General features: G+C 37.0%; 1 protein-coding gene across 4 annotated transcripts in view; it reads right to left on the bottom strand.

The window, feature by feature from the left end:
- LOC138179851 (E3 ubiquitin-protein ligase MIB1-like) overlaps window positions 1-25,644 on the bottom strand; it is a 452,965-nt gene that overhangs the window by 121,232 nt on the left and 306,089 nt on the right. The gene's annotated exons all lie outside the window — the stretch shown is intronic.

Here is a 25,644-nt window from a genome sequence, read left to right as displayed (position 1 = left end):
ATGATACATATATCTATCATTTATGAACTAAACAGCTAGTCAGAGCAAACTATTCCATTTCATCAGCCTATTAAAGTTACCCTAGTTACTGTACACGCACAGAATTCTAATTGGAAACACACATACCGATAGGAGACATGATATAACTAAAATATTAACTCACGTAGCTATAATTAATATCATTTGCACAATGACAGTTCTGATATGCGCTCTTCACTGCTAAACATAATGACGTATCAATAGCAAGTCATCAATAATTCAACTAATATCGACAATTGTACATTTCAATGACAGCTTCTACTAAAATGTATAGATCTTCTCCTTAAAATAAATAGATTCTCTTAAACAGAACATCACAGAACACGGTATCTGTCATGAAAATTTCTTCCTGGCAGAGAAAAGTCAATGATTTGTTATTAATAAGGATTTATCTCGATAATAGGAAAATTTTCTAACAAGCTTCCACTCGATAAAACGTTCGATTTGTATCATTCGACGAGATAGCTCGAAATCCAGATCATCGAAGCAAGCGAATATACTCAGCGAAAATATTAGAATTCCTAGAAATAACAGATGTTTCGTCTGTGTCATAGATCAAGTGCAGCCCGTTTTCTTTAACGTTCTTTATTGGAAACTGTATATAAAACGCGTAACCTGAGCCAAGCTGATCGATCAGTACAGTAAACGAGAGGCTGTGCTGTATAAATCATGTAACGATAATGTTGCATTAAGCAGCAACTCCAAGATACGAAATATTTTGTTCTCAGTTTTACGTTAGAAATGTTGATTCTAACAGGTACGGTATATAAGTCTGTTTTATTAACAGACAAGATCAGAATATAACGATTTATTTCGAGGTAAAGTAGCGGGATAATGTTTTCGATTACCAACACTGATTTATGAATATCGATTTCGATTGTAATAATTATCTGGTATTGTATGTCGTTTATTAATATTCATTCATTCGTAAATTAATTGGTATTATGTTGGCCACATATTACACATATTTCCATCAATGAAAATACCTGGGAATATCTTCGTAATAACGAGCGATTGATTTTTTCAAACATTGCGCAATTGACTTTCTTTATTCGCACATCTCGCCAAAATTAATTTTTAATATTAGTTGACATCATGATAAATGATTTTTCATATTGTCGATTAATTTTGTACGTATACACGTTACGAATTATAGCGCGTGATACTTTTTACAGTCATAGATTACATTTTTAGAAAATGTTCACGTAATTAGGGGATGCATAATTACGGTGATAGGACAAACGATATTTCGACATTGCGACACACTGTCTCTAATCACGAACATTGTGATAATAATTTTATCAGTTCGTGCATCGACTCGACGTCTGAACAAAGTACTTACTGTTTGAAAGATATTAGGTATTATTAATTGATAATTAGCTGGTGTACTTTATCCTCAAAGTGAATGCATTATGAGTTTCGAAACATTCTCAGTGATAATGCAGTTGAAGCATAATTCAATAATAAAGCGGATTATGCGATGGGAAAGTATACGCAATTTAACAAGCAAAAATGGGACACTTGCATATGGAAAATGTATTTTTTATTTTTGGAAAATTCTGCATAATACAGCGACTACAAAAAAGTATTTGTACATTCCCTTACTTTTCAACAAGGCGTGTTTTTATTTTTTTTACCAAGTCCTACATTTCGTTTTCACAGCGTCGACTTTTTGTAGTCGTGCGAAACGATACGAAGTTTCATATATTTGAACTTAATTGATCAGAATATAAATTTTATAACATATTAGGTTATCCGAAAAGTCTGTTTCGTTTCATAAGATGATAATAGATGAACAACAATTTCTGTTTTATATTATTTTATTGAATTAGGTATGATCCATTTCGTTCTATTTCTATTATTATTTTCGTGCATAATTCAATAAACTAATACAAAACGAAATACATTGTACGTCTATTATTTCCTTACAAAATGAAAGAAACTTTTAGGACAACCTGATAAATACATATATATAAATAAACACAAAAACAACACAAACAGCACAAAAATAGTATATTACATGTGATATTTCACCGATGTCAAATTTCGACAAATCATATTCCAAAGTCTCGTCGAGTAACACACAATTAATACTTCACAATTCCAAGGTTACCAATGCAACAGATTCCTCGCGAAACAAAGCAACAGAGTACAAATTCTAAAAGCATTCAACAATCTCACAAGTCCTCCATTGTATCTAGCTAGCCAAGTAACAATCATAATCCGAACACAATCACTTTATCCCTACCAGAATTATTTCATTTAACGAGAACAGACGACACATTTAACAACCTTCGTTGAAACCATAAGCAGCGGGGTAAGAAACGTTGGTATGCAAACCTGAAAGAATTCACGGAGACGTTCACTCGCTATTTTTGCATTATGATCCTCGAGGAATATCCGTGCTGTTTCCACCACTTCAGCCTGTCGAGTGGCTCAAAAATGAGATACTCGAGTGGCAACGAACTACACCTTTCGCAGGCCGTTTCGTGTGGACTTCTACTTGAAGAACTCGCCGAAATCTTGTTGATGTTCCTCGGTCGAGCAAAGAAGAAGAAAAACAGGTAGCTACACGGCCAAGACTCGTTGTTGATTCGTGTTGTCTGGTCAATGGAACCGGTGGTTTTCAATTGTGAAAACACGTAATTAGAGCGAAGAGAAAACGTTAAGTCGAAAAGAGGAAAGCCGTTTGCTTTGAGGAACAAAAGCTACGGGAACGAAAGGAAAACGACTTAAACGAGGCTGCTTAACGTTGCATCAATTGTGTTGCGTCACGAGTCCTCCAATGAAACAGTTACGTAATGCCTGCTGAATAGGGAAAAATCTTAATGTTAATTACTGCTTCGTGTACGATATAATTGAGACTCTGTGATGGTTCGATGTAAACGAAATTTTTATGTCTTAAGGAGGCGACACGATTGTATTTATGTCGAAGATAAAACGCAGGCGATGTACGGTATTATTTTTGAGGTAATCGTTCGTTAGGTTTTCGTGAGTCGCGTGGCTCTTTTACTTTTAACGTATTAATAAGTATAAGTAAGTATAAGTAATAAGTATAAGTAAAGTATAAGTGGCTCTTATACTTTTAACGTTTAGTATTTTCGCAGTATCTAGTAATACGAAGACTATTCATTTCCTTTTCGACGATATACATTCCTACTATGTTTATGAAAACAGATTCACTGATCGTTTAGACTTCTATGTTCGAGTAAATTTAACTTTTAATGAAACTTCCTCGAAATTGCGATATTTGTCGTAATCCTATCTATGTTATATTACAAAAATTGTATACGTATGTTTAATCAGATACGTCTACTCTTATAAATGATTAAAAATTTACGACTACTTTTGTAAAGATTTTAAAATTCGTCGCTCTTTCATTCACCTAATTTAAACTGTACTGTTACATGTACCTGTACGTATAATTTTGTTAACGATCGTCTTAAAGTCAATTTTTGTCACAATATCATACGAATAACGTTGCTCTATCGAATTTATGGGATTCATTTACTTTTGTCTGTTGGATTGATGCAATAAAGCCGTGTACAACAGTGACCCGTAATTGTTCCCCACAATGTATCGAAATCTCACTAATTTCTATTCAGCATCGAACCGATGCGAAGGATTAAACCGGCCTATCTCTACTGAATCACTTTGCGCTATTAAATTCCTAAACCCAGCGTGCCTCCGCCGATAAATAACGTAGCGGCCTTTTGCTCATTCTAAACATTTAACGGCGATAAATCTTAGCGCTTCGTTGACTAGAGACACCTGGACTCAACCGTTCTTAATGAACACCACAAAAAGAGAAATTCCTTGAGTCTTACGAGCAGGAAAAAGGTCAGCTTCCTTCCGCGGAAGTAACACTAAGGAGAATTAAAATCGCAGATAAATCAAGAAGGATCAGCAAGAGGGGAAGGAGCAGGGAGGGTAGAAAACAGGGGTCGAAATGGAGGCGAGAAAAAAGAGAACGATGAGCGAAAGAGAGAAAGAAGGCTTAAGCAGGGCTGTTTAACGTTGTATAAATTGTTACCGGCGTGTACTGGCTGGACATCCCCAGGAAGTGAGACTCCGGCCTGGTGCTCGGTAGCAGAAAAATAGCAGGAGATTTTATCTGTTAATTGCCCGCCCTAAATCCCCATGAAATAGTGCGACCCGAAGCCGATACCCGGAGGCGACATAAATAAGGCGGCCATAATTACTTTTAAATCGCGTAGCTAGCCAAGCAGTCGGCCAGCCCACCAGCCAGCACCCTACTGTCGTCTGTAATCAGGAATTATCGAGGATTGAAAACAACCGGCTTTCTATTGCCACCCTTACGATACTCTTTCCCTTTCTTCGTCTATTTCTCTGGCAATTTATTCGATAGTTGTAATATGGAAAATTAATACAATAGTCACAGGTATGACGTGTTTGGACGAACGTTCGCTCTTCCCTGATTCTAGTAAAATTTGGAAATAATCGTGTAAACGGACATTCGTTCGTCTTTGTAACTACGCGAGTGGAGATTAAAATACAACAAAAGTAATAAAGATGTATAATATTATTGTATAATATTATTATAAATTTGCCAGGAATATTATTCAGAAATTTTAAGGATGTATAGAAAAAGATATACCTACACACTGATTAATTAAGTTAGAATATTGAATTGCGTGTAATTTAGTGGTAGCTTCGTAGGATTAGCAAAAGTTTGGCATTGTGAAAATGTGGCACAGAACCTGGTAAAGAAACAGGTCATTTGAAAATAATGGTATACGTAATATAAAACGATAATTCATAAAGTGAACAATTGCGATTCCCATAAAACGAAAGTTATAATGAAATACTTTGAATGAGAAGGAGATAATCAGTCTTCCATAAACATCAATAATATTACATTAAAACGCTATCCAGTAATTACGTGCACATGGAATACGAAGTAGCAACGTGAGAAACGTTTGCGTGCGTATCACGATAAAGCAATATGTATCAAACAATCTCACTTTACGCGATAAAATAGAGCCATTATAAATTAATTTGATTCAACAACGATAGCGTCAGTAAAATTTTTAACTACCGTTTTACGGATAAACCACAGACGTGCGAACTAAAAATGAACGAAATCTCAGAAACGAATTGATTAATTAATTAATTCAATTTGCTCAAAGAATGAAATTGTCGATATACAGGGTGGTTGGTAACTGGTGGTATAAGCGGAAAGGGGGTGATTCTACGCGAAAAAAGAGGTCGAAAATATAGAACAAAAATTTTTCGTTTGAGGCTTTGTTTTCGAGAAAATCGACTTTGAATTTGCGCTCGGTACGCGCGCGGTACGTTATAACGGATCTCACTGTAGATCGTTGTCTCGATGGAAAAATTAAAAAAAAAAAAAATTAAAAGAAAAAATTTTTATTCTATATTTTCGACTTCTTTTTTCGCATAGAATCACCCCCTTTCCGCTTGTACCACCAGTTACCAACCACCCTGTATATTGATAAAATAATGATAAATGTAACGTAGAAATATATTTAATGTATTTGTACATCGAAATAGAAAGTAACAGACGTGAAACATACATGCGCAAAATTAATCCAACTATCATCGTTCGAGACGTATATTATGCTACTCAATCTGCAACTATTCTAATTTTATTTGTATCGTTACGTCATGATTCAATTAAGAACTCTAATTTTTCTCGCTGTCTTAAGGATTCTTAACGTTTACACGAGCCGTGTCTTTCCTTAATCTTTCATTACACCCTCAGCATACAATTTCTTAGGAAAAGGAAGAACAGTCGCTTTACTATGGACGGTAGACAGCAGTTTGGTCAACCTTGGAAGTAGAAAGTTCCACAGAGTTCCACTTGGCCGCACGAAGCATTAGACAACTTGTCATCGTTCGCGTGACCCGTTAGAAACTACTAGGTAGACGACAGGATAATTATACAGTTCAAATAGTAACTGATTAAAGTGTCAACAAAATAAAAAGTTATAGTTTTCTAGTGGAAAATAATGGAAATTTCGCGACGATAAGCACCGTAAATGCTAGAATAATTGATTTTAATTTTTAACCCCATCGCAAGATACATTTTTATCAACGCCTTTATTAAAGTGTAAAGTATGTCAAAGTTCTTTTGCTACTGAAGATCTTGATTCCTTCATATTCACTTTATTTATCGTTTCAGCTTCTCGATTCGTTAACGAGGCGTGGAGAAAAATGAGATTATGAACATTAAACAAATGCTATCTGAACATCTGGCAACAATCGGTCATCCAGAGATTGCAGATTTTCATGCATTTGCATCTACACGTTTAAAAGCATACAGAATGCACGTAATCTACAGAAATATAGAAATTTCTCAAGGTAAAATACTCGCTATTTAATACTTAAAGGGTGAGACTTAAAGGGTGAGAGTTCCATTCGTGAAGATGTAAACTTGCATAAATATCCGAAATTTACACGTCTATCGCCTGATCATCGGCGCTGATTATAGGACTCGCTACATATTAAACTCTCAAAGGTAAAAATCATCTCTGATCGTATGACGAATCTTGCTCAACGACCAACTCGCACGTTTATTCATTCCGACTTTTTTCCAGCAATTTGGTCCACGATTACATGGCAAACGTAATATTAGCACAAACGATAATAGGTACGACTTTGTAGCCGACAAAATATTTCATTAAAATCTAGGTTGCAGATAAAATGTAATTAAGCTTTTCAGGATGCGCACGTACGTTTAATTCCGAGCTGGTTCAAAAAGAGGTAAACGAAGCGTGACGTGTATTATCATTCTATCTGTCTGTCTCTCCCTCTCTCTCTCTCTCTCTCTCTCTCTCTCTCTCTTTCTGTTCCCTGTTACGCTATCGTTTTGATCAATTTCATCAAGCGTATACAGGCTAATCGATTGTCGATCTCTTTGCTCGCGTAACCTATCACATTCTTGATATTCCATTAGTGTAATAGCGAATATCCCTGTGATGATGTTGTCGCTGCGTTCATCAAAGGCGAGTATTTGCATTGCACAGATCTTCCGGCTCCTCCGAGACGATATTAATTATTCCATGAACGTGGACCAACGTTACAGGACCACAGTGTGTGGTTGGATACGTGGTACTGTTTGCAGTCTTCCTACCATGGTAAACATATTCGTTATGTTTGCGTGTATTTCCCTCGTCGTTCGATTCTATGCGAACTAGACGACTTTGTAAAAATATTCTTTTCAGGGAAATTTTCTGCCAATAATAGGTTCGAAACTGAGAATGAAAAATTTGAGTAGCTTCGTAAATAGGAAATTTCAATGTGGAATTTTGTCGTTGGGTTACCATTTTCACTTCAGATTAATTTTACTCGTTATTATATTTTCGATAAATAAAGAATAAATAGTAATAATAGTAATAGTAGTGAATAAATAATAAAAATAGTGAATTATATTGTAATTATATATGCAAGAACCAAGTCCAATCTAATCAAAATTCATTCGTCTTTGTTAACTTTCGATTTTTCGACTTTGTTAACAATGCGATTGACAGGTCGATCAATTATAATTCTTTCTGCAAATTTCGAATATCGTAATTACCAACCACGCATCAACGTTCACCTCGAACCCGTCTCCAACGATAGCTTAACTTCTTTCAACTTTAAACCGCACAATACCGAACAACCATCAATCACAAAAGCGGCGTAAAAAGTACCAGTTACACAAGAAATTCATTTACAAACTCCGCCAATCTTGCCGGGCCTGCGCACCTGTTTCATTATTTATCAGAAAAACGCGTAAAAACACGCGTATCATCTGGAATCTCCCTCGTGGAATTCCAAGCGAAAATCGAAGGCTCCATTCCAAATTGTTTTCACGTCCGTCACAGCCTACGGGGCCTCGCCTCCAGGAGCAAGCAGCTCCCCCGGGACGATATTAACACCCTCGAATGCGCTCTGCCAATTTAAAGTTCGTCGATGGCGAGCGAGCGAGCGAGCGAGCGAACAAGCGGGAGTGGGCTGCGGAATGAGATGGTCGCGAGAACGCTCCAACAGAGAAACGAAGAAGAATAACGAACCAAGTGGAAGAATGAAAGAGAACTGGCGGCAAGATAGCGAGAAGGAAAGAGAGAAACGAAGAAGAACAGAGATGGAAAACGGTTTCTTTGACAACGACTCTCGCTCTTCAAGCCTGAACCACACCGAGAGGCTTTGGTTTTGAGTACCCACTTTGATGCACCACAACGAGCACCAACTAAGTAGTCTTTCCTGACGCCGGAATAATTACCCAATAACAAGTTTTCGCCGGCAGATAATAAAGGCTTAATTAAAACGCGATAATCGACGTTTATCCACAACCTGGCGGCGGCCGGATATCGTTGTCGTTTCTTCGTCAACGAGTAGTCGATCCTACGGGATCCCATCGGGGATTGGTGCTTGTGCGCCATCGATGTGCACGGAATTTCCCTAGGGGAATCGCTTTCGGGAACAACCATCAGCTATCGTTGATCGTTTCTTGAAATGGCGCCGGCTCTAGTGTATCACTGCCTCGCGCTTTGAATGCTAAGTTCACAAACCGATGACTCGAATCACTTTTAAATTAATAATGGTTGGCGGCACGTAAGGGCGTTTCCGATACGACCATCTACCCCAGTGTGACGAGTATGAAGGGGAAGTTAATAATGCAGGATGTCTCTATGCTGGTGAATTGTGACACCGGTGCAGGAAGCTGAATTTCGCGTCCAGGAATGGTGGGTGAGTTCGATGCATTTGAAATTAACGAAAGGTAAGAGGTACGAAACTGTTGTTTCGACACGTCGATGTTCTTCGAGTTTGGGTAAAATGAAAATTATGTAAGCGTGTACCAAGTATCGTTTCGTTAAGATGATTTATGGATCGCTTTACCTTAAAAACTGGAGAGACGATTGTAAATTCGTCGATTTCTGAATAATATATTCAGAGATATTCAGAATAGAATATAATAACATAGAACTGTGTCAATGTATAAACATCGTGTGTATTATTAACATGATATCCGCGTCTAAGCTTAAGACTCTTCAACTTAATAAACGATACATATGACACTACAAACTAGTAAGATCACCTAGAAAGCAGTAGGAAGGAACAAATTAGGTTGTTTAAATTAGATCTCTATAAAACCACTGTACATAACTTTCTGACTGTACTTGAAAGGTAGAGAAACAGGAGGAATTCGAACATTTCAAAATATCTTAAAAATGAAGAAAAATGCTACATAGAGAGAAGCATCTAAACTATGGATAACAATTATAACCGCATGGTCAATTTTCACGCATTTATAAAAAATTTGCAGATGCAAAACTACAGAGAATATACATAATATATAAAAATGTACCATCCAAAGTACACTCTCTGTAATATAAGTAGATACGACAATTTTCTACTCGGGTTCTCTTTACTTACGTTCACAAGGATATGAATTTGCATAAATATCAATCTAGATATAACGTTTCGCTATCGAGAAACTGCGACAAAATAAAACATACGTATCCCCAGTGGCAAGGATAACTAAAGATGACAACGGGAATGGTGTCATCTAAATATCGGTTAGAAATGCGGTAACGTTTTAAAGTATTCATAAAGAAGCGCAAGCAGAGCGGAACTTATGGCATCGAGGTTCTGTCCAATCTTCGCCTAACACGGTCCGCGTGAAATTCCATGAATTTCGAATGCTGCCACCATGATAGCGAGCCGAAGTACGTGCTCGCTTCGCGGATACGTTGTCGCGCGCCGTGGGTTGCGGATATGCTCCGTGTATCATACGTTGTCAGCCTGCATATAAATAATATGAAATTTCCTTTCCATCTTCGGCCATTAAAATCGAATTCCGCTTGGAACAGCGTCGCCGCGTCGCCAAGGAAATTGTTCGTCGAAGCCTTTGATAAAAAATATCCCCATGACAAGGAGATTGCACCTCAGGCTACGCTAAAACCACCGTCCGCTCGTCTTTCCTAACGTTTAACTAGGAATTTCTAATGGGTTCGTGGCAACGAGTATCTCTAGGCTTTCAGCTGAAGTTGTACGATCGTAGAAAATAATAAAATCAACCGACCTTTCTTCGTGATAAAAGTTTTCAAGATAAAGAAATTTAATATTTCAGTTTGATCAAATAGACGAAGAAGGAAATTTTTAATGAACCATCGTAGCCTGGTATTGCTTTCGCGAAGGCTGATTTACGATGCTGTAACGCTCATCTTGTCGAGCAAGATTTTTCTGTTTTGTAGAACAACGTTGCAGGACTTCGTGTAATTTAAAGCTATTGTTTTTTAGCTTCAATTTGTAAATATTACGGAGGATGAATTACGAAAGCTAAATTTCCTTACGGTAGAATAAGCGTGAATGTTCTTTCACTAGTTCTTAGGAATGTTTAATATATTATATTTTCGTTTTATAGCGTAACCTGAATGGATTAATTGGTCTGATACGAGGGAATTAAGAGAAGTAAAATGACGTTGATCAGTTCGTTTTTTTCTTTTTTTATTTTTCCTTGTGATAATAGAAACATTAGAAAACAAATATTGACGATAATATATATGTAATACAATTCAAATTATTTTTATATCTTACTTAGATATGCGTAAGATTACTTAGATATAAATAAGAGATAATTTTCTAAGATATAAATTACTTTGTTCTACTTAGTTGTAATAAAGTTGTAAAAAATAAATTACTTAGTTGTAATAAAGAAATTCTCAGGAACTAAATGACTTCTTTAATATGTTAACACAAATATACAGTTTTTAATCAAATGTTTCTTACGTACATTGAAAGACATACTGAATAGAAATATAAATTAACTTTGAAAACTTGTTTGCCCGAAATTTTCGAACTATTCCTCTCTACCTCAAGGGTATCTTCTTACGTGTCGTTTATTAATTCATAACACAAAATGGAGAAAGTTCGGTCTACGGAAACTGGGAATGGCTTTTTTCTAGCAACTACATAATTTATTGACGCATCAGAAAATCCTCTACAAACGACAAAGACACGCTTCTTCCCACTGAAAATACCAGAACTTTTCCTTTTTAACATAAAATGCGACGGTTCAAACAAATCTCACGAGAATATTAATGGTACCGATAAATGCGTGATACTACAGGTTATAGTAAAACTGGTCTTGTTTTACATTTATAATAAAAATAATATTTGACGATGAAAAAAAATTCCTATAATATCGAAATTTAACAAACGAAATTTATTTAATCATTTTAACGACATATCGTGATAATTTATTTAATCATAAATTATAAGACATTTATTTAACTATATTGTAAATATTAATATCCATCGAAATAATCCAAAAGCAAACAGAGCAGTTTTAAATATTTTAAATGTCGTTTATACCTTTACACTATTGCGCACAATTTATATCTTTTCTGAAGTTTATTTTACTGTCCAATTCTAGTCTACCATCCATTTTTCAATTATTCTTCACTGTGTTCATTTTATATTTTAAAGTTACAAAAGGTTTTCTTCTTGATAGTAAAACACAAATATCTATGAAACCTGCAAACCACAGGTTTAGCTTAAACTTCAGTTTTCAATTTCCTCTTCGCTCTATATTTCATTCTGCGTGTCAGTCTGAATCTCAAACATTGTACACAACGGTGCATGTGAAAAATGGTCAAAAACAACGCTATCTCAACATTTTTATCATATTTCATCTTATCAAGACATATTGTAAAACATCTACATATGTAACTAATTTAATATACTTGCGATTATTTCCGTATTTTCTTGTTTAGGTTAACACTTATTTAAAACCAAATACAGATTACAGAATGTTAGGATAGATAATGCTAATAATAATGTTATGATATAAATTTCGCGTTAAGTTTCTTTTCGTTTGTATATACCACATCTCTTAATCATTGTTTTATTTACTTTTGGCACCTGTACTATTTGTTTTTCCATTGTTGTCGTCTTCCTTTTAATTCCAAATTCGGATTCAGACTTTGCGTAAACTTCTACATTTTTAAGATTCTTGATATATCATATTCTTCTTGTAGCTCTTGAAAATATTAGTTAATATTAGTTTCAATAAATTTCTGAGCGATCATTTTTCACCGATGCGAAATCATGATCGTCTAACCTTGATAATTTGAATCATTTTATATGAAAATGAATATTTCGCAAGTAACAAAGGTACGTACGCTTCTGACTATAAATGCTACGATACTTATCGACATTTCATAGAAATTCTATGTTTTCTATTACTTTTATTTCATCGCAAATCCGTTATTTCGTTCAAACCATACGGGCCACGTAATGTAAAATACGAAATAAAGTAAAATTTGTTCAAATTTCCCAATAAACGCAACCAATAAACCTACAGTCCACGGTAGATATATGCGTAGACGTTGCTTGGGAAAAATTAAATTTCCTATTCAGAAATCTACTATCTACAAATCTATGTCCCGTACAAAGGATACATTTGAGGTTTATTTGAAATGCATCATTAAGTAATACATCATACGGTAGCTAACCGTAACCGATCGAGTATCGCGAGATAGTCGAAAGGGAATACGCATAGCTCGCCCTCTACTCGAGTAACATGTCTTCAGTCAAACAAAGTTTCGCGTGTCGTCTTTCAGCATCGAGCCTCGTACATTCATTTTCCCGTGGGGTTGCGTTGTCGTTCCGCGAGCTTCTGATGCCTCGGCTATTTTTCTCCGCCTATCTACAAGTAGGACATATTTCCCCCGTCCCTCATGTTCCGTCTTCGTCTCTACGAGGAGAATCGGAATGCGAACGACGATGCACAGCATCCCTCGGGAAATCACTTATGATTCCCAATGCACGTGTTTGTTCTTGTTGGTATTAGCATTATACAATCGTTCTTTGTTTCCGCGCCCGAGCGAAATAACCGACAGCGAACAGAAGCTGCGCCATGCGCTCTTGTTAGACTTGTGTTTCTCTAATTGTAACAAGACGTTCTTAGATGTTATTGATTATGTATTGCGATCGTTGTGTATCTTCTGGGCTCGTAATAACCGTCCACTTTTCTCCGTGTGATCGTTTTTAAAGGTTATTTGAAAATGAAAAGACTGATGCGACTTTATCGCTGGTTTTGCTTGATCTGTCTGTTGCTTGAGACATCGTTTCTGCACGTGAATGTATCGACAATTATTTCCATTGATTGATTTGAAATATAAGCGGCGGAGAAATTCTATTTGTGATAATACGGACGAAATAAAATTCGTTTTTTCCGATGAATCGACTCGGCTGCGTAATGATTCGTATTTTAACGGCGACAGATCATAATACGTTGTATATTCATCGCGCAATATTACATGTACATGTTACAAGCATTTCAAATGTTTGTAGTCGTAACGAGGTTAAAGATAATTTATTTATCTATATAATCTATTTATCATCGTCTATTGATCATCTGTCGTAAAGTCGTAGGCACATACAATTCTTGAGATAATGAAAGAATAAAAAATCGAAATAAAAGTAAGTCGTCGAAGTTATCGATTATCAAAATAAAGATACGAAAGCAATAGATTATGTAAATCTTCTATCAATATTGTGGAGAAATTAAAATTTGCATTTTCCATATAACTAAACGGAATGTAATTGCAATAAGGTAATAAATAACCAAGATGACACATGTGGAACAGCGTACAAAATATCAATTATCAAAGGTATCCCATGCAGCATAATACGAATCTCGTTTGAAGTTTATCAGTGACGCGTTATGGTTTCGGTTCAACTAGCAAACTCAATTATATCACAAACATCAAATTGATAGGAGCATTTATCACTGTGAACTAAAGTTCGCAGCGAGTTAAACTTCATTTACACACTTATAATTTATTTATCATGGAATAATTAATATGCCTTTCAGAGATTAAACCGAGGATTAACAGCGATGATAGTATATGTTAAAGATATTAATATCCGTTGTCCATAAGAATATTCAAACTGTCCGATACTGTTTTATATCTCTAGTGAAATTTATTCGATTTTACTAAAAACTGTGAATACTGATAATTCCTCGCGAACGTTATTTAGTTTCGTTTAATTTTATTCCTTTGGATTACCCTTTCCTCTTTGACTTCCACTCTTCTCGCCGTTTGCGGTTCTATATTTCTCCGGTTTCTCCCGCATTTTCGCTCTCTGCCGTCACAGCTTCCTCTTCACTTTCCTCCTCCTTTAATTTTCCTCCCTTCGTGCTCCGTTTATCTTGGACCTTCATTTTCGTCACTTCAGCACAGCTTTGAATCCTTGTCTCTTTCCCACTTCTAACTCCCCTACATCTGTTCAGCTTTTTCCACGTTTATCCTTTCTCATAGTTTCAAACAGCGACAGTAGAGAATTTGAAAATAAATACTGTTCGTCGAAATCACTGCTGAGGTACGTTCAAGCTGAGTATCGTGAACCGATCGACGTGCCCAGAGAGTAGATAAAATGAAATTTATTTTTCACACATAACGATCGTCTCTTGTCGCATTAAATATTTGCAGATGTACGTTGCCGAAAAGTGTTCGTGAAAATTGGTCCAATACTATCTTATTAAATAATAGGCGGCAGCCCGTATTTTCAAATTGAAACATCGCGACTGGAAAAGACTGCAGATGTACCGACTAGTCGATTAACCGATTAATCGGCTCCCAAGATCGACGATTAGTCATCTCTGCCGGTCATTTTCAATTTCACTACAAAGCGCGTCAAGTATATGTTTTATTCGTTTCAACATTGTTGGTTAAATTTATTTTACTTCATCTTGTTTCTTTTTCGTTCTAAAGAGATTTTCATTATGATAATATTAGAAAATAATGACCAAAGTTCCTAGTTGATTGGTCTACTGATAGTTAATTAGTACTTATTTCGACAAATACTAATTATTATTTTCAATTTTTTGTGTAATAAATCTGTACCTACAAGTACATATACTACGTATTCAAAAATATTAAAATTATAGTAATGAGAGTGAAAAAAACATTGTATCTTCATTTCCACGCCTTATCAAATTATCAATGGTACTAAAAATTTACCATCGATCGCCGACTATGCGAGTAGCCAGATAGTCGGCTTAACCGACTAGTCGGTACATCCTTAGAAAAAAACCAAACGTACATCCATCTGCACGTTAATACCAGTGGCTTAGGTTGATAAGCACAAGCGACTTTGACTTTTTGTCTAGTCAATATTAACACGAGTACGTTATAGTCGAACTTGCCGGTGGCAACATTAACGAGGTAAGGTATAATTTAAAAGTCCGAAAACGAAAGCGGCGACAATGAACGGGAAACGAGCGCCTCGGACGAATATCCGTCATAAATGAAAACTTTCGGCATTGAAACGTTGAATGCCGGTAATTTGCCAGCAGAAAAGACTCTGCAGGAGGGTTGCCGGCGAGCCGCGAGAACTTCTCTGTCGTGGCATCGACCGAACCTTAGTTTCTCTCAGGTGCTTCGCGAATTTCTACCGGCTGCTTTGTTATCGTCGCTCGTTCGCTGCACGCACGTGTAGTCTCTTCCGTGCATAGAGACAGAGAGAGAGGAAGAGAGGATAGGAGGAGAGGGCGCGTATTCTCGCGAGACTCGTTCCCAGAGAATTTTCGTGGTAATTCGCCCAAAACATTTCGGTCCAGGAACGTCCGCGCTCGTGCGATAAAAGAGCGCGTGAGAATGCATCGCGAGAAGAGAGAGAGAGAGAGAAAAAGAAATAATTATAATGACAAGGGGCGGAGGGAGAAATCGTTTCCTGGTCCGCTACGTGAAAATTTATGCGAAGCTTCGCTTCCTCCGGACGGGCCAGGTAGAAATTTATTTTCGAGATTTACGCGCTGCTCGTATTATTAGGTGGCGAACGAGTTTTTAGAGGATCTTTTTCTCGTTGCAGCTACTTCGTCGTTTTGCACTCCCCTGCCTCTTTTCATCGGCCTCCTGTGTTTTCATTTCGAGGAGGAACAGGCAATGAGATTTTCGAGCACCGGAGAACACGATTGTTCGCTGGGGTTATACGCACTGATTCTGATATTAATATTATTTATGACACGATCCTCGCGCTGCGCTTAAAATATTCATTTCGTTAAAATAATGTTCGTTTCAATAATGGTTGTCACCGTTTGCTGCGAATCTTGTTAATCTTGGGAATCTCGAGCATTTATTCTTTTTAAGTTACTTATACTTAAGATACTTGTCGCAAATTCATAAAGACTGTTGAGGTTTTTATATACTCGGAATAGAGAGAGTGTCACACGCTCAGGGGGGGGGGCCACCCGCTCAGAAGCAGTGATCAAGTAGCCCAAAGATCCTGCATGTCACAGCTATCGAAATAATAACTAAACAGTACACTGAATAGCCGCCTCTGATATACATCCGACGATAACCCCTCCAAAGGGACTAAAACCTCCATATAAAAACCCTCTTAAATTAGCGTTCACACATTATTCTGTTGTAACCCTTTGAACCGTCACTCTGTTGGATGCATACAATAAAAATTCCATCATTTTATACGAAGTTCAATTTCTTCACCTTATTCGTGAAACGTTCGAACCGCGCCGCGAGAAGATCACCGGCGATCTATCGGTTTCCTGATTTCTTGTGTCTTCGACGTGACAAGAGCAAACGCGAGGATGAATGTATTATAGAAATTCTTTATTCAGAAATGTTAGGAATTAGGATTTTCAGTGGTTTCTACCCTATATGATAATATATCGATAGATGGATTTATTACAATGGATTAAACAGAAAACGATGATTATTTAACTTGAACTTAACGCAGTAGTGTGATATGACAACTCTCGATTAACGACTCTTCACTCTTGACCCTCCGGTGGTTAACTGAACGATCATCGACTGCGGTGCCGAAATATTGGATTGGAAACTAAGTGATTGCGGATTTTGTCATTAGGTGGTAATGACAGAATCCGCAATCACATAGTTGCCAAACCAATATATCGATGGTCGTTAGGCCTACTGAAGTTTCCCGAATCTTTCGGTTTGTCGGCATTTGCGCTTTATCGTTGACATTGTCTGTATGTCGACGATCTTTTCGCGGTACTATAACAGAGACCAAAGTAAACGCTGTAAAGAGAATCGTTGTGCCAAAAACTAGACGCTAGAGAAGATGTAGAGATTTTCCTAGAAGTGAGACCCACTTCAACAAAGACTACGGGAAAAAGACGTGGTAAGTCAGTGTTTACCGATTTGCTGATCTTTATATCGCGTTATATCATTTATGTCATTTACATGGGCAGAAGGAAATACGTTTGTATGACGTAGTCGAAGAGGCAAGTAACCTGATGCAGTCGAGGAACGATATTACGATAAAACGATATTTCTCGCGTGGAATTCGTTGACAACGTATTGAATTTTAAAAGCGATCTTCTCGAAAGAACGAGGAATGCGATCTATGACGTTTTGCCTCTGTGCTCTTCGTATACAAATATTTAGGATTCACAGCAGCTTTGCAACATTTTAACATGGGCGTCAAATATTCTGCAGTGAAGTATAGAAAGCAGTATTCCAGTTACAAGAGTTTCGTCGCACATTTTACGTTTTATTGAATTTATGCAGGTGTCTAATGAAACATTCTTCTCGTGTTCTTTTTCTTTCATTTGTGGCATTTTAATTGTACGTACAACGAAGAGGATCTTGAAGTGAACGATCTTCGAATTCAGTTTCAGGAAGTCAAACTCAGCTGAATATTCGAGTAATTTTCAGTCAGTGATCAGAAACAAAGTTAGGCGCGCGAGCGCGCAGTTAATTTTCCTTGTTTCTCCATCTGCAAAACTTTCGGTATCAATCTGTTCGCGTCCGTTTATAACGTAAAAGTAAAAGTTCCAGACGGAAGTACTTTTCCATTCTTTACCAACGAAAAAAGAAACAATCCTCTTTTTGTATCTCGGAAAAAGCTTCTTTCAATTCCTTTTAAATTCTTCGATAACTCCAAACTATTTAAGCGGTAAGGGGAGAACAAATCGCCTCGTTCACGAACTAATAAACTATCTCGAGAAGAAACACTTCTTAATAAGTGTGCCGTGAAGTTTCACTTTAAGTTTAAGAGAAACGCTTCAACTTCGACCACTACGAAACAACACCTCCAGGATTTTATTTATATTTCCAAGCATATTCACCTCGAAAAGCCAACCTGAATACGTTTACCGTGGTACTTCGTTCCACTGATCCTATCCGTTATGCATCTTTTGAAGAACGCGTCTTCCCAACGCATCGATAGTTTTGTCATGCGGACGAAAACAGCCGGCAGCTACACTTGCTTTTACCGTGCCAACGATTCTCTGTACTTCGGTAAGGCAACGACTCGTGAAACGAATAAGGAAAAAGTTACACGATGTTTAAGGACACATACTTAAAGCTTGGTTTATAGCGAAGACGTACGGTGTTTCGCAGAAGTCTCAGACTACGTACTCTAAATGCAAGTGTTTTGTTTCTGCGAATACAAAGATATCCTGCGTTATCATACTTCTTATCGTATACTAGTACTTTCTTATTGCAGATATCTTTCATTTCTAAATTTATTTCTAATTTATTTCAAATTCTATTAATATTCCGCGTAGTTTTTCTTTGCTCTATCGATGGAAATTTTGTTCAGGGATGCTATCAGATTTTTTAGTGTTTTAAATAAGTCAATTACGTTTCCTTGGAAGGAACAGTTCAGGATCATTTTAAAGAATATTCTTTTTTCAAAAATTTGTGAACTCGGAAGAAATAACGCCATGGAGATGAAAATAAATATTTGTTTTCATGTAATACGATGTGAAAAGGTTTCCTAAAATTACGTTTAATCCTCACTGTAAGATCAGCAACTTAGATAAATCAAAGTGTTTGCACGGTACTATGACTATATACCTCTTTTAAGAATTTTTAATGTTTAACTTTTATTATATTAGAAACATTTCAGATTCTAGTTAAGCATTGAAGAATTTCTATCCAGATGGAAAGAGATCGTCACATTTCTGATTTGATATTCGTCGCTGTAAAGTCTACAGAGCAGGAATCTGATAGGAAGCCGTACTGACGAACGCGCTAGCAGACGTCATATGAAACACGCTTTTCCCTCCCTTTTTCACATCCTCTTTTCATATTTTCCTTCCTTGTATTAAAGCACCGTAAACAAATGATATTTTGCAATTTAATAAATTGCTAAATTTTAAACAAATATTGCCTGCCTATAGTTTATTAATACACGTTGTTACATGTCAAATATATCCGAATAAATTTGCATTTTAGAATAACCATATTGTCGAATATTGTAATTGTGCTAATATTTATAAATATTAATTTGTAAATTAGTATTTCAAGCGTACAATGACCGAGCAAAATAGATATTATAATATTGTTATCCTGTCATTAAAACCAAAGTTTGAAAAGTAAACAGTACGAAGAAACACTGTAGTTTTCACAAGACAGAAAAATTGAGAAGATCAACGAGTTATCAACTAGCACCGATGACTATTATCGAGGTGATAAAAATTAACCAGCGCGCAAGTACCATTTTTAAACGTCTTTTATCACGAGATTAAATACAGGATCGATCCTTAAATTACGAGCTAAATTACCTTACTAAATTACAAGAATTTAGTGATTGAAATTGAAAATTCTTCACGACGTGCAACAAAACAGTCCACCGAAATTAATTCAAAAGCTCTCATATCTTACTTTCGTATCAACAAATTTCATCTGTGTAACCGTAACACATCGAATGTCGTGAACCCGTATTAACAATATGTAATCTCCTTTAAAGATCGCCCAAGCTTTCAGTCACACCTGCCCTCTGGCTGTGATGTACACGCGTTTATGTTTATACAAATGCAACTGCAGCTGCACGCGTACCAAAACACGAACCCGCGTTTTCCACATGTAATCGAGGTTTATGGTTAGCTTAGCAGCCGGGTCAGCTACCATGGGATTTTCTGAATGTGAGCGTTCGTACTAATTTGTAATTGTGCGCGCGTTCTCGTTGCAAATATAATTTCCACGGTATATCGATGGTTGTGCCGTTCTGCGCCAAAATATTCGCCGCGTACGCCCGGGAAATTAATAAATTGAGTTTCTCCCCTTTGTAATCAGACTCTCGGTAAGTTCGACAAGCAGTTCGCCTGATTTCGAGCTACGAACGTCTTTCCGCGTCTCTGTATTTCTTTCTTTTTTCCTCGTTTGTTTGCGAATAGATTTAATATGAAAATGAGATTGAAGAGTTTATATATAGATCCTCGAATAAAATAAAAACGTAATCTGGGTCTCGTATTTTCGAGGGATCGTTTGGGTCGAATAAAATTCATTTGGCGAAAGCGAAGAAACTTAAACGAAATGCAATAACAATTGATACGTTTGCAGGTATTATATGCAGGTATTTTTGGTATTAGGCTTATTCGTTTCCGCGAATGACAATGATTATGTCAAGCTAAGTTAAAGAAATAATCAAACTTTATACTTTCCCATCTCTTTCACAAAAGTATCTAACAGTTTTTAGATATTAAAAGATATATATATTGCGTAAATTTCAATTCTTTGCTTGTAACTATGATTTTCATCTGACATGTATAAATTTCGATGATGATAACGTACCTAAGATATTGATCGATAATAAACGATATATAATACGATAATGAAATAAGTTATACACCTTTTATCTGCCGTTTGAAATCAAATGAAATTTTCCTCTATATTCCAGCTTCGTTGAAACTTCTGCAATTTTATATTACAAATAAGCAAACGCGTGTAGTGTCTGCAGAATTGTCTTTTTGAACTTACAGCGCGAGCAATCGCGTCGCGAAAGTAACTTCATAAAAGACAGCAGGTGCTCTGTGTCACTAACTTTAAATTCGCTCACCAGAAGCATATTGAAACGTTATTCTCCCATGAAACTCCTCTGGCGGATCGCTCTTCAATTTAGTTCAAATTCGCGAAACCTACGCGGGCTCCTTCAGTTTCATTCCACACAGTGTAACGCAGCTACGATAAATGTGATTACGCGTAACGATATTCCTGTGTTTTATTAGGATAACGCAATACAACCAATTTATAATATCCGTGGAAATGACTTCTCATTGTTATCAAACAATATCCACAACGTATTAATGTTCTATCGAAGCCCATTATTCGAGTTCGGAAATCTATATTCCGCGCGCTGTAACAGCAAAATTCCAAATATTCCCCAATTTCCAGAGTTTCGGTTTTCAAGTCATTAATCACATTAGTAAGAGAGTGAAAAATTAGCATTGTTTTAGGCGCAATAATTCATCGTGTATTCTGATCTCTATAGGGTAAATCGTACAAAGTGTTACAAGCTATTTTTCTTTGAAACAGCTGCAGGATCGGCAGGATCGCCATTCATGGTCCGATTCTAAAACATACATTGCCAGTCGCAAATATCATGGCATGTACCGATTATGTTCAACGAGAAATTTCTAATAAATTTTACGTTATTTTGTATTTTATATTGTAAGACACGAACGATCTGGATGAAATAACAGATTCATAATGAAATAAGTGGGAAATAAAAACAGTGTAAAACATTCGGTTAGATATGTGATAGATACGTGGCAACCTTTTGCAAATATACTATGAGTGTCACAGAAAACATTTTAAAATTTCATTTCATCCGCGATTCTAATGACCATATCGGTAAAGTCTGAGACAAATCTCTAAATGTACATAGAAGCTATGCTGATTTCTAACCAAATACGTACGTGTTTACGGTTAATGCTTTGTAAACGTACGTTTCCAGATTGCTTTCAAATTTGATCAATACGGTGCTAATGAAATTTTAAAATATTCCATACGACGCACATAATATATACGTCGAAGTTTTCTATGATAAATGTTCATGTGAGTTAGATAGAAGATATTCTACAAGTATTGACCTCCGTGAATCACTGTACATGTACAATCGGTCGATGTTTGAACCTATTTGTAAAATACTTGAGTCTGTCATCAGTCTTGCGTTATCAATCGATGTCACTATCGGAGAGGCTAATTGGAAACTGCAACGAAGCCACATTTCGACAAACAAATACGTCATGCGTATATGTATGTGCATAGAGAATATGAACGAGAAAGTGTATATCTTTCATTTGGTCCCGATCATCCGAGCACTTGGTACACGGTAATTTAGTGGAAATTTCGAGAAGAAAACGTGGCAGATATAGTCTCGTGCAGACCAGTAGCTACCTTGCACGAATTACTTTCTTCGGCGGGATTTCGCTTAAGCCAGCGAAATTTATTTGCACTCTTCACGTGGTGGGCTACACGGCCCGTATGCCGCAGGATGCGGCCATAATTTTGAGAAACGCCTCCCACCGGTTACGCCGACAATTCTCGGCGTAATGTCCTCGACAATTCATTCTCAAATGGCCCGAACCCAATTCTTAGTCTCCCTTGCACAAATCTTACGTGTACGCGGCGAATACATTGCATTGGTGCCGCGGATACGTTTCCACTTGCTAATACGCATTTTTATGGGGGTACTTGCATACTTCAACGCTTATCCACGGAGGAAATGTTCTAGTAAAAATGAGAATTCCCCAGGAAATTATATTATTTGGATAGAAATGGATTCGACGAAATTCAAATTCTTCCGTGAGATCCGTGGCGTAGCATAGTGCGGCATTCGAATGGGTATTCGGGAGAAAGATAAAAAAAAGTGCATATAACGTGCACTTTGCCTGAAACTTGATATCAGTGACTCCGAGAAGGTTCGTAAAATCTTTTTTAGTGGTTTCTCTACTCCTTGACTCAGTTAAAATATCTTGACCATTTATTCTTTTTTTCTTTTTTTTTTTTGTCTAACCACATGCTGTGACGTTTAAATAAATAGTGGCGACGGCGGGAACGATCTTTCAACATTGTGCTGACATTTAAAGAAGAAAAGATTGCGTGTAACTTTAACAATTTTCTTGGAATGAGCATCGTCAAGAGTCCACTCGTCGACCAAGTGGCGATTAGATTTCGCGAATGGTTTCCACTAAAAAAAATAAAGAATATCCAGTTCTTAAATTGCTCTTTAAAAAAAGAAGAAGATTTTAAATTGCAAATTAAACTTACACGCATCTTTGCTCGAATTCTCCGTATTTAAGACGTAAAAGACACCGTTGAACAAGAATTAATAAACGATGCATAACAAATGTGTCTACGGCGGAATCTAATTTCCATCGTCGAATTGAATTAAAAAATCTCTCGTTATAGAAATCTTCAACTTTAATCTTATCTGCATATGTACGCACAAATAACACACGCTATCACATTCGATCACGTTCCAAAAGCAGAAGCAAACGAACCTGCTGTAAACAACCACATAACACTCATCTAAACTGTTCCCTTTTTCTCTTTCGTATCATCTTTCTAAAAAAAAAAGAAACAACTTCTGTTTGCGACTTTCCCAATTTCCAAGAAAGTATTCTTTATCTCACCGTTAAACACTCGAATTTCGCAAGAAGCACGAGATAGCGGAATAAAAAAAAACAGAAAGGAGAGTGGAGAACGAGAAACTACTCGACGCTACTTAATTCAGGAGTTGATGGTGCCGTTGAATAACTTTTTCCAGCATGGCGCGCGCCGAGATATTCCGAGTGAACGCTTTCGCCATAAACCACATGGGAAATATATCGCGTGTCCGATGGCATTATACGCGATGTTTCCACGGTGTAACACGGAACTGATATAGATTTAAAATCTGGCCGATGGCGTGACGGTATCGCGGATTTAATAAAACGTGTCAAGATAATAGCCACTTGTTATTGCACAGAGAAGAGTCCGGCCCCGTGTTAAGAGGCGAAAGACAGAAATAAATGGTGGCTGCCGGCGTGAACAATGGAAAACACTTGACAAAAGGCTGCGTTATTAGCGCTGCACAATGAAGTTTGGACAGTCGGAAAGGTGAGTCCCCGAACACGCATTTGTAGTTCTGCGCGCTACAGTCAACCTCGAAGTATACGCGGACTAACACTGCCAGTGAATAGAGAAAAATAATATGCAACTCGATTAATTTTCATCGTTATTGCTCACCAGATTTTTCATGGCGCACAGAGTGCGAACCGAGTCTCTTCGCTTGTTGTTAAAAATTCACGTTTGCCCATGGAAAGCCCTCTTGAAATGGTTTCTCGCGGAAATACCACGTTGCTATGTAAAATATCAACGCAGTGTCTTCTCTTGACATACGTTTCCGAGATTTTTGGAGCGGAACGTTCCTTTTCTTGTAGGCGTTGTCGGTAATGCCCGTGTCACTTGATTTGAATTTTTAAAGTGAAATGTCTTATTCATGATACTTTGATACTTTCATGCCTCTTTTTCCCACGTATATCGAATAAGCTTGAATAGACATACGTCACTCATTTGTCAGTTTACATGTTGCTATTTCCTTCTTCAATTTGCGATACCGTGTAACGTATACGTGTGTCATTCGGTTGTATTTTTAAATTTGAATGTCACGCGTTATGGAATTACTAGGAAGACGATTCATTTCAGAAGATAAGACCAATTTCTCTTACGTTGTAACGTTCGATGAAACGACGATGAAAACCCTTCAAGACTGCCCTAAGAAAGTTATAGGAAATCATGTATATTATACAAAATTTAGTTCCTTTTCGAACTTAGCCCTTGAAGGCTACAAATATTTCACGCTTAACGCGAATTTAATCCGTGCGTTTAAATTGTAGAAGCGGCATAAAATCAATAACGTTATATAACAAAAACTGAAGCCAGTTCTTCATACGCTGGAAAAGTAAAATTATTCTCGAGATAAGGTCTTCTTTAAAAACATTCCAAACTCTGGAATTACAGCGTAGATTGCGCACACTTATTACAAAAGAAGAAATCTCTTTTGCTTGGGATGCAACTGAAACCAGTTTATACATAGAGATCCACCACCATTTTTTACATATCCCTCGTCGAATCGTAATTATTCCCTTTTGAATCGACGGTTCAGCAGAGCGTTTCACGTGTAAAAAGAACTTAAAGACATTCCTCGTTACATACGTGATCGACCATAAAATCTCGGAACGCGGCGCACAATGGACGTCCTTGATTTTCCTATTGTCCGTCTATCAGTATCGCCTGGAGCAGTCAGCAGTCGCACGGCGTTATCATCGATCTCCTCGCTATCAGTCGTCCCTTTTTACCCCTTTCTCTCCATCTCTCGTTCTATTGCCGTCACCGTCGATATTATGGATATTTCCATGGTAGCGAGGCGGACGACAGAGAGCAAGGGAACGCGTGAGAGCTATGGCTGCACGCTGGCTCATGTTTATGAAGTGTGCATAGTCCTCCACTTATGAATAATGTTACAGCCGAAGCCGTTCTGTATCAGAACGCAACGTGACGTAACATAACGCCATTGGTATGGAGTATAGATTCCAGTAACATGGCCTCTTTCGTATCGATACCGGCCACGACTATGGTTACACCGCAGTGTTATACTCTTCGAACAGAGACAGCAAGCCCGTGTGAAAAGATCTCCGAGTACTCGGTTGGAAATCTCACTACGATAAAGTTTCTATTCACGATAGAGCGATTAGAGGAGCTTTTGGCTATTAAAATTGTCATTTCTGCAAACGTAGACTTTTATACGAGATGTTCAGAGTTACAAACAAATCAAGTTATATCTTTCTTCTGAGTTTCAGTTTATAGAATAAAT

This window comes from Bombus flavifrons, chromosome 5, assembly GCF_040668555.2.
Source record: "Bombus flavifrons isolate JBK064 chromosome 5, iyBomFlav1_principal, whole genome shotgun sequence".
Lineage (NCBI taxonomy): Eukaryota > Metazoa > Arthropoda > Insecta > Hymenoptera > Apidae > Bombus > Bombus flavifrons.
This window is presented reverse-complemented; position numbering and strand designations above follow the sequence as displayed.